Here is a 17,265-nt window from a genome sequence, read left to right as displayed (position 1 = left end):
GTTAGGAACTTTCATCTACGATATCCTGGGAAGCCCCATCTGGAATCCCCGGGGGTGATTCCTTAACGGGGGGATATGTGATATCCCTTTAAGGATTATCCCCTCCCATCTCATTATCCTCCCTTTATTAGGCAGCTCTAACAAACAGACCTTGCCTGAAGATTGAAGTTTTACCGCTTCTAACCTTTGCTAGTAATTCTATCTCCCTCTCAGGTCATTCTCTAGCAAGTTCCTGAACTTTGTTATCCCCAGGATCCTTTGGATTATACTACAGTGCTTTCAGTCCTCTGATCGGACTAAAGATTCCTACGCTGCCGGATCTACTTTCTCCGCGTCCCGGGAACTAAGCCGCACACACACTGCTCAGACCGCTAACGGCAGTCTCCTCTCAGGGCTCCGCTCACAGAGATGGATACCGGGTATCGTATAATTATCTAAGTCACTAAGTTGGAACCTGTATTTGATATTCTTGCCTCAAATATCCTAATTTATGCTCATATATCGTTTTATGACACCGGAACTGCCTTGTACTCTCATATACTCTAGGACATTGGCTATTGTTCTTACTCTGAAATATAACCTCTGCCTACAAAAAAGCCTTTACTATAAGGTTAACCCTGCATACTCTGCATCACTTGGAGTGATTGTTTTGTTTGTGAACTGTACATATTTTAGAGTGAATGTGTGTGTGCGTGAAGACAGGAAGTGGAATAATTCAATCTGTGACCTGAGTTTCTGTTATTAACTACTGTGAATCTGAACTGCATTCTACTTAAATAAGTTACAGACTCCATTCTGAACGATACTACTTTGCTCTGTATTAAGATTTCATATTAATAGCCTCACTTTGTCTATTCAGATAATTCAAACCTTTATTATCTGCTTAGTACATAAAAGAGCAACACACCCTTTATTTAAACTAAGGGAAGAATCTTAATTACAAGGTCTTTACAAATTGAGACATAACATCATTATTCATTGTTTATTCTGGAAAGCGTAGGGGTTAGAAAGCTACGGCTACCGCTCTTTCTTTTTGGCTGAGAAGTATCATCCGCCTGGCATATGAGACTGCTGGACAGCAGCCTCCTGAAAGAATTATGGCTCATTCTACTAGGGCTGTGGCTTCCACATGGGCTATTAAAAACTATGCATCTGTGGAACAGATTTGTAAGGCTGCGACTTTGTCGTCCCTTCACACTTTTTCCAAATTTTCCAAATTTGATACTATTGCTTCTTCTGAGGCTATCTTTGGGAGAAAGGTTCTTCAAGCAGTGGTGCCTTCCATTTAGGTTCCTGTCTTGTCCCTCCCTTTCATCCGTGTCCTATTGCTTTGGTATTGGTTTCCCACAAGTAAGGATGAAATCTGTGGACTCGTCATATCTTTGTAAAAGAAAACTAAATTTATGCTTACCTGATAAATTACTTTCTTTTATGATATGACGAGTCCACAGCCCTCCCTGTTATTTTAAGACAGGTTTATTTTATTTTTTGAAAACTTCAGTCACCTCTGCACCTTTTTAGCCTTTCCTTTTTTCTTCCTATAACCTTCGGCTGAATGACTGAGGGTGGAGGGGAAGGGGCTATATATACAGCTCTACTGTGGTGCTCTTTGCCACTTCCTGTTAGCAGGAGGTTAATATCCCACAAGTAAGGATGAAATCCGTGGACTCGTCATATCGTAAAAGAAAGTAATTTATCAGGTAAGCATAAATTTAGGGTTTTTTTCAATTTAGATGCAAGAGAGAAAAAAAACATGTATCCCTTTAAATTCCCTTCATGTGGAAGGGGAGTTAAAGGTCTTGAAACATGCGATCATGTGACTCACTGAAATAATGATGTGTTTTATGTCTTAATCACCAGTTCCCAGCATATATGTCAATGTATTAGTTACTGCAATGGTCATTATTGTTATAAAATGGCTTGAAATCTATTATTAAGAGGGACATCTTAGAATAAAATTGCAAACAAAATTCTTGCTTTTGTGGTGACTAGATGTGAATTTATTAACATTAGTGAGAGCCTTAAGGTGAGTGGAGAAATTGTAAGATTAAGTTAACTAGAATTAATACTGGTATTTAAATGGTTTAATAAATATCTAGGGGCAATAATTTGCATTGTTTCTCTATTTAGGAACCCATTTTGTCAAATGATTAGTTTATTTGCTATAATTAGTAAATAGAAAACTGATAAAGAGAATAGCTTAAAGGGCCATTATAGTTATAAATGTAAATGCTTTAATTTGTAAGATAATGTCATTTTAGCAATACCAGTGCTGCAATAATATGTGTCTAACACCTGCAAATTGGTTAAAGTATGATTTGGGAGCTACCCTCAGAGCAGAAACTGCTGCTGATTAAATCGGTAGCTCTAGTCTTCCGACCCAGCAATGCAACTAGTGCTGCTGATTGGATCAGACAACTAGCGCTGCTGATTAGAGCCCCCCTTTTTCATATACGTTTGCGTGTGACAAGCATTATGATTATATACATTGTAGATAGAACTCCTTGATAAAAAAAACCCCACATACATTAAAGGGGCAGTAGACACTTATTTTCATTTAACTGCATGTAATAGACACTACTATAAAGAATAATATGCACAGATACTGATATAAAAATCCAGTATAAACTTACTTAGAAGCTCCCGATTTAGCACTGTTGATGAGATTAGCCTGGGATACCCACTGAAATGTGCTGATAGAAGACCCCCCCTCCCCTGCATATGAAAAGACCAATTACACAAACAGAAGCAGTCTGTATACATCAGTATACATCTAAAACGTTGGGACTTGGTTAGAAGTCTGAAAATCAGCACAATGTTATTTAAAAATAAGCAAAAATATAAATTTTTACAAAAACACTACCAGATGTGCTATATAAATGGATTATCTACAAAACATTCTAGTGTCCCTTTAACAGAGAAAGAAAAGCACCATAATAAGGTTGCCCATATCCAAACTGTCAGGTGCATCCAAATCTGAGTTTCCAACATATATTCTTCCAAATCGTATATATGTGAAAGAGTCTTTCCACAAAGTGGTGCTGTTCTACTTTACTGTGATCTGGAAATCTCAGGCTAAATGTAAGCAACCTCCTGCACTGCATCAGACAAACATCAGCATACTTAAAGGGACACTAATGTCAAAATTAAACTTATGATTTAGAAAGAGCATGTAGTTTTGTAAGACTTTCCAATTTACTACCATTATCAAATTTGCAGTCTTTTTATGCTCACTATCTGAGGCAACAGCTCCTACTGAGCGTGAGCACAACATTACAGTGTATATGTACACTAGTTTGTGATTGGCTGAAGGCTGTCACATGATACAGGGTGCCAGCAAATGGGGGGGGGGAATAAGTTTGCAGAAAAAAATCTACTGCTTATTTTAAATTCAGTGTTATTGAATTGTCTTTTTATTATGCAAGTGTTAATTTTGCAATTATACTGTATTTAGTGGTCCTTGTATGCGGTATGTACTCTTGCTTCACTGTAACCAGTAAAGAATCCTTCCCCAGCTCGGTCTAATCGATTGTAGGAATCTCCCCAAATGTCACACTTAATGTTGCATTTTATGGCTCTATATTCACTAGACATGTGCATTTGTGCCTTTTGGTTCTAAACAAATGGCGAGGATAGAGGCCGCAAAATGCATTTGCAATTTTCGGAGCTAGATTTATTCTTGTGAAAGTGGAACACACTAAGATCTGGATTTGTGCAGATCTTAGTGTGTTGCACTTTCACAAGAACTAATCTGGCTTCGAAGATTGCCCAATGCGGCCTGCTGCATCTCAGGAACGAATGCATATGCCTAATATTCACGTATTTACTTGCAAGCAATCCGCTGCATGAGTGGAGAGGGTAGATCTGACTGTTCACCTTGAGTTTGAGCATTATGAGAGAGGAATGTTTGCAACAATGTTTGAAACCATGTAAACAAGGTTATACAGGTAGCACAGTGACTAGAGCTATGTTTCAGCAAAGTATAAAGAGCAAAAAGGTACATTTGATAAGAGAAGAAAATTGGAAAGTTTATTAAGACTATACATGCTCTACCTTAAAGTGAATGTCAATTTTGATGCTAAAGTGCCCGGTTTTTAAAAATTTGATTAAAAACAGGGGCACTTTAATTCATCAAAATTTACATTTCACTCCTGTTGAGAAAAAATCTTTAATCTTCACAGCAGCTCCAGCTTCCTCCACCCATTGCAAAGCCTCTTCCTGGGTCTAAAATGAGGAATCCGGCTTCCTCCAATCACAGTGTTGAATCAGACACTGATTCCCCCCGGGGGGTAAGCCGTGATTGGAGGATGACCTATCCATAATTTCTGACATCAGAAATGGCTTGCAATAACAGGAGGAAGCTGGAGCTGCTGTGAAGATTAAAAGGTAAGTTTTTTTCACAACAGGAGTGAAATGTAAATTTTGATGAATTAAAGTGCCCCTGTTTTTAATCAAATTTTTAAAAACCGGGCACTTTAGCATCAAAATTGACATTCACTTTAATTATAAAAGTATAATTTTATGTCACATGTCCCTCTAAACTACATTGTTTTTAAAGAGAAAAAACAACATGTCAGGTTGCATATAAGATGTGTTGCTTTCATATCAGCCAAGTCTAAACATTTTTAAAAACAAATTAACATCCTTTTAATTGCAATTGTTTGTTAATTGCCAAACTCCACCCACTATTTACTTTTCTTAGAGGAGCCAATCTGCGCTTAAATCTGCAGACAACAAGGCAAGCCACAGTCATAATGTTTTGCAGTTGTATGTGTCATCTGACATTGTTGTGTATGCACGCACGGCTATTGGTTTAGAGGTGCAAACATCACCTCATTGATGGCTTAAACTACACTTTATTTTTAGTGATGGTAAATCCTATTGTTTGTTAAACGTCCGGATTTACCATCACTTTGATGTAAATGAGGGAAAGATATGTCACAGGGTTAGCCTTGATAAGTCATCAAGGTGCATTTCAAGTTTGAATTAGAAAATCCTCAATTAAAGTACATGGAAACGATGCAAAATAAATAATGAAGAAATTCCCTTATATCTTCCATTCTCCTCACTACCTGTCCCCTCCATCCTACCCCCTCACAACTACTGCCCTCCCTCTTTCCTTCTTTTACTCCAATCCTCACACATATTATCAATCTCTCCTTCAGCACTAGTCAATTTCCTTTATCTCTTAAACATGCGCTAGTCACGCCGATCCTCAAAAAAACCTTCTCTCGATCATCATCCCCATCCAAATCCTGCCCTATTGCCTTATTCCCCTATTCCCCCTTGCCTCAGAACTTCTGGAAAGGCTTCTATATACATCTTTATCACATTTCCTCACGTTAAACTTCCTCCTTGATCCATTGCAATCTGTATTTCGCCCCCAACATTTCACAGAAACTGCAATCATTAAAGGACCAGTAAACTTGTATTCCTTTGATAATGTTTTAACACACAATACTTCAAATAGATCATTAGTCAATCGCATAGATATTAAAACTTTGTTACAAAAATGCATAATTATGTAAATAAACTTGAATCATCAGTTCATAGCACCCTAAGACATCCTCCGTAAATTGTAGGCACAGCATAGGGCTGGCAAATTTGAATACAGCCAATCGCTGCGCTATGTATATTGAACCATTTGCATATTTTGTCTATGCTGGCTCACTCCCCATCGCATGTGCACTCCTTATTGTCCATAACGCATGTGCAGTGAGCCCCAGCTTTAATATGGTGTTTTCTAAAGTGCAAGTCACATTAATAAACAGCGACCATATAAGTATGCAGCAAAATGTGATTTGAACACTTCTTTATACTATGAGATGGGAGGGGTGTCACTGAATTTCAACATGGTTGGTATAAAGAATTTATTTGGATTCTGTCTTTACTACTTATTTCTGTTGAACTTTGAAGCACATTGTGTTCCGTTGATCCTTCATAGGCAAGCACTGTGCAATATGGAGGACACTCTGTCAGGCTCGCTGTGGAGTGATAGGTCACGCGTTCCTCGCTCTGACATGGGGGTGCCGAGATGCAGTTAGTTGTCTCTCAATGACGTTTGTAATAGCTTTCTGTGCATGTGCTCAAGCTTGTTCACAAGCATGACACCCAGGTAGCCCTCCGTGATACGAAATGCATAATGAGTATCACGGACGGCTGGTTGATCTTCCTTACAGTCGCTCTTCATCTGCTACACCTCTCTGCCAATCCCTTCACTCGCTTCCTCTAACCTCCAGAATAAAACACAAAATCCTGACCCTAACATTCAAGGCCCTCAATGACACTGCTTCTCCCTATATCTCCAACCTTTATCTCCAACCTCGTCTCCAGATACTCTCCCTCCCATCCTTCTTTGCTCTGCTCATGACCTCCTTCTCTCCTCCTCTCTTGTTACCTTGTAGCATTGCCGTCTACAGGACTTCTCCAGTTCCTATCTTGAGGAACTCTCTGCCTCCCTCCACAAGACTCTCCCCTAGTTTTCAAAATTTCAAGCACACTACTGTTCAGGGATCTCTAGAATATACACTAACATTTTCTTTCCTCAGTTTCTCTCCTATGTTTGCCATACTCTTGAAGACCCTTAGCATATAAGCCTACAAGCCCAGCTGTCTTGTAGAACACCTTCATGAGAGCTGATTTACAACAGTGCATCTCTGGCATAAACCTCTACCCATTTGTCTCCCATAAATGCTACCATGCATATCATACCTTTTGTTTATAGCACTGCAGAATCTGATAGCACTCTACAAATAACTGATAATAAAATAGAAAATACTTTTTTTGCATGTTTCAAGTGGCATTTTATATTGCAATGCTTTTCTCACTTTTAAAGTTCTTGGATATACCAGAACACTTAATGTGTCCAGCTGGCTCCCAGTAGTGCATTGCTGATGCTTCTATAACAACAGATACTAACAGAATTAAGTGGATTAGATATTAGAAGTAAATTGGAAATTTGTTTAAAATTGTATTATATCTGAATCATTGGGTTTCATGTCCCTTTAAAGGAAACATGAAACCCATTTTTTTATTTTAGATAGAGCATACTTTTTAAAGCAATTTTCTTGATATCCATTATTGAAAGAGCAGCAATGCACTACTGGAAGTTAGCTGAATACACTGGTAAGCAAATTAAATAAGGTATATATGAGCAGCAACCAATCAGCAGCTAGCTTCCAGCCCCTGAGCCTACCTAGGTATGCTTTTCAACAAAAGATACCAAGTGAAATAAGCAAATTAGATAATAGAAGTACATTTAAAAGTTGTTTAAAATCGTATGCGCTGTCTAAATCATGAAATAATTTTTGGGGGTTTCATGTCCCTTTAGTAATCTTTAAACCACACTTTGGATCTATGAAATTTGTATGAAAATTAAATATGGTCATCTAAATGTTTATTTATAACTGCAGTGGGGTTAAAAATGATAAAGGACGTTCATTAGAGCATGTAATTTTTTAACTACTTACCCTCAAACAATATAGCTCCTGCCCTGTATCACTGCGTTTACTGTGAATGGGCCCAGAATTAAGATCTGGAGCTTTACAAACGTACACCTGTAAAGGGTTAACATGTGAGAACTTCTTTGTAGAGAAATGCAGCCACAGGAGTAAAACTAACATCATGGTGAATAGTAGCAATGTTATTATAGTTGTACCCAACACTTTCATTTTTTAACTTCAATTTAAATATATTAGACAATCTATACATTTTGAATTAAATTATCTGATGTATTACTTTTGCTTTAGACACATATTTTATGTGACTCTGAAAACCTACTTGAAAAACTTACAATACACCTGCTCCTTATAGTTTTTTTGTTTGTTTTGTGCACCTAGGTAGGTTTTCTGTTGTTATCATTTTCTAATTAAACCATCTTGATTGATATTTTGATATATTGTTTTATTTGGAGTCATAGGCATAACCAATATTTTGTATAGTACATTCCTGTATTAGATGAGGGACCTTAGAGTGGAATTCCTTCAATCTAATCAGTGAGCTGAGTTATATTTTATGTACTACAACCCATAACAAGTTACATATTAACCCCACTATGTGCTTGTAAATATCTTAGATTTTATTGTGCAATAACTATTTATTATACCTATTTTTCCTTTTTAATTTCTTTCATGTAATTGGCAAGAGTCCATGAGCTAGTGACGTATGGGATATACATTCCTACCAGGAGGGGCAAATTTTCCAAAACCTCAAAATGCCTATAAATACACCCCTCACCACACCCACAATTCAGTATTACAAACTTTGCCTCCTATGGAGGTGGTGAAGTAAGTTTGTGCTAGATTTCTACATTGATATGCGCTTCTCAGCAGGCTGAAGCCCGGTTCCTCTCAGGGTGTAGTGAATGACAGAGGGATGTGAAGGGAGTATTACCTATTGAATACAATGGTCATCCTAAAGGGGATCTATTTCATAGGTTCTCTGTTATCGGTCATAGAGATTCATCTCCTACCTCCCTTTTCAGATTGACGATATACTCTTATATACCATTACCTCTACTGATTCTCGTTTCAGTACTGGTTTGGCTATCTACTTTATGTAGATGAGTGTCTTTTGGTAAGTATGTTTTCTTTTATTTAAGACACTCTCAGCTATGGTTTGGCACTTTATATGTAAAGTTCTAAATATATGTTTTGTACTTATATTTGCTATGATTCAGGTTTATCAGTATATTTCCTTTTTGCAGACTGTCAGTTTCATTTTGGGAAATGCATATAAAAAAAAAAAAGAAAGAAATTTTCTTACCTGAAATTTTCAATTGACTCTCTTTTCTAAATTGTGGGCTGTAAGGCTCGCGGGAGCGCAAAATGCTTTAATTTATTGCATCATTCTTGGCGCAAGACTTTTTTGGTGCGAGAATTACGTTTGTTGACGTAATTTCGTCATTTCCGGCGTCTTAGTTGGCGCCGAGAGTTTTCACGTAGTTGCGTCATCTATGACGCTCGTGTTTGTTGCAGATGTTCTTGGCGCCAAAAAATATTTTGTCAGTTGTGGGTGTCATACTTGGCGCCAAACTTTTGACATTATTTAAGTATTTATTTCATTTTGCTTCTGGTTTCCAGAGGCTTATTTTGTTTGCATTTTTTCCCATTCCTGAAACTGTTATATAAGGAAATTGATAATTTTGCTTTATATGTTATTTTTTCTATTACATATTGCAAGATGTCTCAATCTGACCCTGTCTCAGAATCTACTATTGGAATCCTGCTGCCTGATGTCGGTTCTACCAAAGCTAAGTGCATTTGTTGTAAACTTGTGGTAACTGTTCCTCCGGCTGTAGTTTGTAATAATTGTCATGATAAACTTTTAAATGCAGACAATATTTACATTAGTAGTAATCCATTACCAGTTAATGTTCCTTCAACATCTAATGCTCAGGATATTCCTGTTAATGTGAGAGAATTTGTTTCTAATTCCATTCAGAAGGCTTTGTCTGTCATACCACCTTCTAATAAACGTCTTTTAAAACTTCTCATAAAATTGATGAATTTTTAAATGACCGACAACATTCTGATTTATCTATCTCTGATGAGGATCTATCTGGTTCAGAAGATTCTGCCTCAGATATTGACACTGACAAATCTTCATACTTATTTAAAATGGCGTATATTCGTTCCTTATTAAAAGAGGTGTTGATTGCATTAGATATGGAGGAGACTAGTCCTCTTGATATTAAAACTAGTAAACGTTTAAATTCGGTTTTTAAACCTCATGTAGTTATTCCAGAGGTTTTTCCAGTTCCTGATGCTATTTCAGATGTGATTTCTAGGGAATGGAATAGACTGGGTACTTCTTTTACTCCTTCTTCAAGGTTTAAGAAATTGTATCCTTTGCCGACTGATAGATTGGAGTTTTGGGAAAAGATCCCCAAAGTTGATGGGGCCATCTCTACTCTTGCTAAACGTACTACTATTCCTACGGCAGATAGTACTTCTTTTAAAGATCCTTTAGATAGGAAACTTGAATCTTATCTAAGGAAGGCTTATTTATGTTCAGGTCATCTTCTTAGGCCTGCTATTTCTTTGGCTGATGTTGCTGCTGCTTCAACTTTTTGGTTGGAAACTTTAGAACAACAAGTACCAGATCATTGTTAAGCTAATTCAACATGCTAATAATTTCATTTGTGATGCCATTTTTTGATATCATTAGAATTGATGTCAGATATATGTCTTTAGCTATATTAGCTAGAGGAGCTTTATGGCTTAAATCTTGGAATGCTGATATGACTTCTAAATCAACGTTGCTATCTCTCTCTTTCCAAGGTAATAAATTATGTGGTTCTCAGTTGGATTGTATTATTTAAACTGTCACTGGGGGGAAGGGAGCTTTTTTGCCTCAGGATAAAAAATCTAAGGGGAAATTTAAAGCTGCTAACCATTTTCGTTCCTTTCGTCAAAATAAGGAACAGAAACCTGATCCTTCCCCTAAGGGAACGGTTTCCAATTGGAAGCCTTCTCCAGTCTGGAATAAATTCAAGCTATTTAAAAGATCTAAATCAGCCCCCAAGTCTGCATGAAGGTGCGGCCCTCATTCCAGCTCAGCTGGTAGGGGGCAGACTAAGATTTTTCAAGGATGTTTGGATCAATTCAATCCAAAATGATTGGATTCAGAACATTGCTTCTCAAGGTTACAGAATAGGTTTCAAAGTAAGACCACCTGTGAGAAGTTTCTTTATCTCGCGCATTCCTGTAAACCCAGTAAAGGCTCAGACTTTTCTGAAGTGTGTTTCAGACCTGGAGTTATCTGGGGTAATTGTGCCAGTTCCTTTTCAGGAAAAGGGGCTGGGGTTTTATTCAAATCTGTTCATTGTTCCATAGCAGGAGAATTCTTTCAGACCAGTTCTGGATCTAAAAATTTTGAATCGTTATGTAAGAATACCTTCATTCAAAATGGTGACTAAAAGGACTATTCTGCCTTTTGTTCAGCAAGGGCATTATATGTCTACAATAGATTTACAGGATGCATATCTTCATATTCCGATTCATCCAGATCACTATCAGTTCCTGAGATTCTCTTTTCTAGACAAGCATTACCAATTTGTTGCTCTTCCTTTTGGCCTAGCAACAGCTCCAAGGATCTTTTCAAAGGTTCTCGGTGCCCTACTCTCTGTAATCAGAGAGCAGGGTATTGCGGTGTTTCCTTATTTTTGGACGATATCTTGGTACTTGCTCAGTCTTTACGTTCTGCAGAATCTCACACAAATCAACTAGTGTTGTTTCTTCAAAGACATGGTTGGAGGATCAATTTACCAAAACGTTCTTTGATTCCTCAGACAAGGGTAACCTTTTTAGGTTTCCAAATAGATTCAGTATCCATGACTTTGTCTCTAACAGACAAGAGACGTCTCAAATTGGTTGCAGCTTGTCGGAACCTTCAGTCTCAATCATTCCCTTCAGTAGCTATGTGCATGGAGGTTTTAGGTCTCATGACTGCAGCATCGGACGCAATCCCCTTTGCTCGTTTTCACATGAGACCTCTTCAGCTTTGTATGCTGAATCAATGTTGCAGGGATTATACAAATATATCACAATTAATATCCTTAAATCCCAATGTTCGACTATCTCTGACTTGGTGGTTAGATCACCATCGTATAGTTCAAGGGGCCTCTTTTGATCGTCCAACCTGGACTGTGATCACAACTGATGCGAGTCTTTCAGGTTGGGGAGCTGTCTGGGGATCTCTGACAGCGCAGGGGGTTTGGAAATCTCAAGAGGCGAGATTACCAATCAGTATTTTGGAACTCCGTGCGATTCTCAGAGCTCTTCAGTTTTGGCCTCTTCTGAAGAGAGAACAGTTTATTTGTTTTCAGACAGACAATGTCACAACCGTGGCATATGTCAATCATCAAGATGGGACTCACAGTCCTCAAGCTATGAAAGAAGTATCTCGGATACTTGCATGGGCGGAATCCAGCTCCTGTCTAATTTCTGCGGTCCATATCCCAGGTATAGACAATTGGGAAGCAGATTATCTCAGTCGCCAGACTTTACATCCAGGAGAGTGGTCTCTTCACCAGATGTGTTTTTTCAAATTGTTCAGATGTGGGGGCTTCCAGAAATAGATCTGATGGCTTCTCATCTAAACAGGAAACTTCCCAGGTATCTGTCCAGGTCCAGGGATCCTCATGCGGAAGCAGTGGATGCGTTGACACTTCCTTGGAGTTATCAACCTGCTTATATCTTTCCGCCTCTAGTTCTTCTTCCAAGAGTGATTTCCAAAATCATAATGGAGCGTTTGTTTGTACTGCTGGTGGCTCCAGCATGGCCACACAGGTTTTGGTATGCGGATCTTGTTCGGATGTCCAGTTGCCAACCTTGGCCACTTCCGTCAAGGCCAGACCTTCTATCTCAAGGCCCATTTTTCCATCAGGATCTCAAATCATTAAATTTGAAGGTATGGAGATTGAACGCTTAGTGCTTAGTCATAGAGGTTTCTCTGACTCTGTGATTAATACTATGTTACAGGCTCGTAAATCTGTGTCTAGAAAGATTTATTACCGAGTTTGGAAGACTTACATTTCATGGTGTTCTTCTCATAAATTCTCTTGGCATTCTTTTAGAATTCTTAGAATTTTACAATTTATTCAGGATGGTTTAGATAAGGGTTTGTCTGCAAGTTCCTTGAAAGGACAAATCTCTGCTCTTTCTGTTCTGTTCCACAGAAAAATTGCTAATCTTCCTGATATTCATTGTTTTGTACAGGCTTTGGTTCGTATCAAGCCTGTCATTAAATCAATCTCTCCTCCTTGGAGTCTTAATTTGGTTTTGAAGGCTTTACAGGCTCCTCCGTTTGAGCCTATGCATTCTCTGGACATTAAATTACTTTCTTGGAAAGTATTGTTCCTTTTGGCCATCTCTTCTGCTAGAAGAGTTTCTGAGCTATCTGCTCTTTCTTGTGAATCTCCTTTTCTGATTTTTCATCAGGATAAGGCGGTTTTGCGGACTTCATTTAAATTTTTACCTAAAGTTGTGAATTCCAACAACATTAGTAGAGAAATTGTTGTCCCTTCGTTGTGTCCTAACCCTAAGAATTCTCCGGAGAGATCTTTGGATGTGGTAAGAGCTTTGAAATAATATGTTGAAGCTACTAAAGATTTCAGAAAGACTTCTAGTCTATTTGTTATCTTTTCTGGTTCTAGGAAATGTCAGAAGGCTTCTGCCATTTCTTTGGCATCTTGGTTAAAGCTTTTGATTCATCATGCTTATTTGGAGTCGGGTAAGTCCCCGCCTCAGACGATTACAGCGCATTCTACTAGATCAGTCTCCACTTCGTGGGCCTTTAAGAATGAAGCTTCAGTTGATCAGATTTGCAAAGCAGCAACTTGGTCTTCTTTGCATACTTTTACTAAATTCTACCATTTTGATGTTTTCTCTTCTTCAGAAGCAGTTTTTGGTAGAAAAGTATTTCAGGCAGCTGTTTGAGTTTGATTCTTCTGCTTATAATTTCAGTTTTTTTCATTATAAAGATTAAAACTTTTGATTTGGGTTGTGGATTAATTTTTCAGCTGAATTGGCTGTCTTTATTTTTATCCCTCCCTCTCTAGTGACTCTTGCGTGGAGTTCCACATCTTGGGTATTTGCTATCCCATACGTTACTAGCTCATGGACTCTTGCCAATTACATGAATGAAAACATAATTTATGTAAGAATTTACCTGATAAATTCATTTATTTCATATTGGCAAGAGTCCATGAGACCCACCCTTTTTATGGTGGTTAGGATTTTTTTGTATAAAGCACAATTATTCCAATTCCTTGTTGATGCTTTTGCTCCTTTCTTATCACCCCACTTCTTGGCTATTAGTTAAACTGAATTGTGGGTGTGGTAGGGGGTGTATTTATAGGCATTTTGAGGTTTGGGAAACTTTGCCCCTCCTGGTAGGAATCTATATCCCATACGTCACTAGCTCATGGACTCTTGCCAATATGAAAGAAATGAATTTATCAGGTAAATTCTTACATAAATTATGTTTTTTGATTTTTGTCTAATGCCTTTGTATTTGACATATACTTGCCTCATCTCACATTTTGCAGTAACATTATTGGCTGTATTTATCTGAATATTTTATGTATCATTATTGATTATGATAAAACCCAATTAAGAGCAATAAGATAAAAAAATGTGTTTTCTAATTCAGTGGCTTTTTTATTGATTAAAATACTTTTGAAATTTATTTGAGACAAAAAAACAAACAAAAAAAACACAAGAGCTTCTATACAGTGTTCTGCAAGTACAAATTTAGATATTTTGGAACGGAGCCTGTGAGTTACTGAAGCAGGTAGGGAAACCGTTCATAGCATTTGGTCATTCCACTGGTGCTTCGTGGAAGGACATTGAGGATCCTGTAATAATTAATATGCAATTTTTGTTGACATCAACTTGTGAGGGTGAGTATTGGATGTGCTATACTCAAGTTTATATTTTAAAGGGCCATTAAATACAGCACTATTGCATAATCAACAAATGCATAATAAAGAGACAAATCAATAGCTCTTACTCTGAATTTCAAATGAGATCTTTATTTCTGACAAATTTGACATTTTCCTTTTATTTCCCTAGTCCAGTATCATGTGACAATTATCAGTGAATCACAGAATCATATATGAATTATTACATGTAACGCAGAGTGTTTGCATATAAAAAGATTTAATTTTGACTTTATAGGTTGCAGAAAGAGGCGCTGGTTCATAGGGGTTTTCAGAGATCATGAAAACCCCTATGAACGTTCTAACTTAGATGAATTATATATGATCTCTTATATGTGCCAATTAGACATGTGCAATATATTTTTTATAATAACTTTTAAACTTTGTTTTTATGTTTTTTACAATATCGGGTGTAAATCTGACCTCAACCAATGAGGTATCAGATATTGTTCATGATTGTGTATTTAAGGCCGCCTGCAATGCGGTATTGCATATGACTTTTTTGCAAGCCATACTATGTTTTAACTGCTCTTGAGAAAGACGGTATACCTGTTGAAACGCGTTGAGCTAAATAAACCGACATTTTTAACCAAAGAAATTAGTTTTTTTCTTTCCTGACCGTTTGTGGAGCCACTTGTGAAGCCGTTTGTCTAATACCATTCTGTGAGTATTCTACACTTATTTGCAAGGTGTTTGGAAACACTACGCCAATGTGATATTCTCTAAACAGATACAGACACAGCTCTTTTGGAGGAATCGTGAAACACAGAGAGGAACCTTCTGAAAACCCCTATGAACCAGCGCCTCTTTCTGCAACCTATATCGATTTAACAGCCTTTGGGAGACACTGTTGGAAGGCAGCGGTTCTGACTAGAGGGGAGTGCTTATCCGTATTGTATACATTTTCTTTTGTTTTCGTTCTTAATTTTGACTTTAGTATCCCTTTTACCTCTTTAATGCATTTATGAACACTGATTAAAATATTAAATAATGCACTAACATTTTTGTTTTTCTCCTCTGCACTCTTTATATGCAGACACCCACCCACCCACCCACAAACACACACCATCATACCTCCTAACATTTCTGAGATGTGTGAACATAAAGAGATTGTGAGCAGTGACCACTAATATTTTGTGGGCGGGGCTGCATCGGGTCACAAGCTAATCATGGGCAGACTGAAGGAGGGGTTGTGAACAGAGAGGGAGCATGTGTGGGTGGGATGTGGGTGTGGCTCATGCATTTTCTTAAAACCTGCAAGAGGGAAGTGTATTAGACCTCCCAACCCATGGCAATCCAGCAGGATGTGGTACAGTAGAGAGGTATGCAAAATAAATAAATCTGTAGCACATCTGCAGCAGTGCTAGGGATTGTTAGTACGGAAATTCAAAGTATTGTTCTAATGTGCAGATATGCTACACAATTATCTATGTTGTAGTACTTTATTTACAGTATACAGGCCTTTCTTTTCCTCACCATAATGTATATGAGACTTATTTGTATGTACTATACTGGCTTATCTATATAACAACCAGAAACCTATCATGTGCTGAATAAGAAAGTGGTAACTGGAAACCAGAACTTTTATAAGACCCTGCTCAGTAATCCCAACGTAAACAGTTCACAAACTGTGACATTCTCATAACATTTTTAACACATGTTCACTTATAGCATTCCTGTCTATTCATTTCATATAAAGTACCATATCAAAGTTCAGATAACTTGAACTTTTTTACTTCAAACCTCAACTACCTCTATTGTACTAATCTGCTGGGATTCACCAGTTGTGTAGTAAATGCCAAACACTACTGAAATTTTAAATTTCAGCCAAATTAGCCATTTCTTACCAGCACCCCAAACACTGTCTTACACAAATGTTAGTGAGCAGCTACGATAAGCAGTTTCGGATAAATAAACAATAGCTCTAACAGACAATAGCAGTGGACCCCTGTGCAACTCTGGGTAACCACTGCTTATGTATATAATAATCTTTTATCTTTGCTCTGAGCATGTGTGATGGTCAGCAGCCATATTAGGCAAGAATTTTGAAAATTGTTTTCATTATCCAATATTTTCTAGTATCATATATGTTCTGTACACATGCCACTCAATGAGTATGGAGTATTATATTGAGGACAAGCATGGAGGGAAAGATATCGGAGATTTCAAGGTTTTTAACTAAAATACTATATATATAGGCCGGGAACAAGAGGAGAAAGCTGCTATCTGTATTAGTAGTAATCAGAGCAGAGTAAATACCGTATTGTTCCGAGTATAGGCCGCTCCTGATTATAAGCTGCACCCTTAAAGTTTGGTGCCATTTTTAATAAATAACCCTCACAGGCTGCCTCCTCTTAACCCACTCCTTCCCTGAGCAGTAGTGAGCAGTGCCCACTACTCACACTATTACCACTACCCCTACAGTTACATAAGCCTCCCCTCAGCCCTCCTCACCCCCTCACATACAGACCCCTCCTTAATCTCTTAGCCCTGACAGATACCCTAAGCCTCCTTACCCTCCCACCTCATACACACACAGCCCCCCTCATAACCCTCACAGGCTGCTTCCTCTTAACCCACTCCTTCCCTCAAGCAGTGCCCACTACTCACATTATTACCACTACCCCTACCTTACACAAAATGACCAGGAAGCCCAGTGTGTGCCCAGACCCCTCCCTGCAACATCAGCGCTTCAACCTTACCCCGACCTGGACCTTTCACTGTAAGATACCGAGTATAGGCCGCACCCCTGATTTAGAGACTTACATCTGGGGGAAAAAGTGCAGCCTATACTTGGAACACTATGGTACCTCCTAATATGT

Source organism: Bombina bombina, chromosome 6 (genome assembly GCF_027579735.1).
Source record: "Bombina bombina isolate aBomBom1 chromosome 6, aBomBom1.pri, whole genome shotgun sequence".
NCBI classification, from domain to species: Eukaryota; Metazoa; Chordata; class Amphibia; order Anura; family Bombinatoridae; genus Bombina; species Bombina bombina.
Note: the sequence above shows the minus strand (reverse complement) of the source record.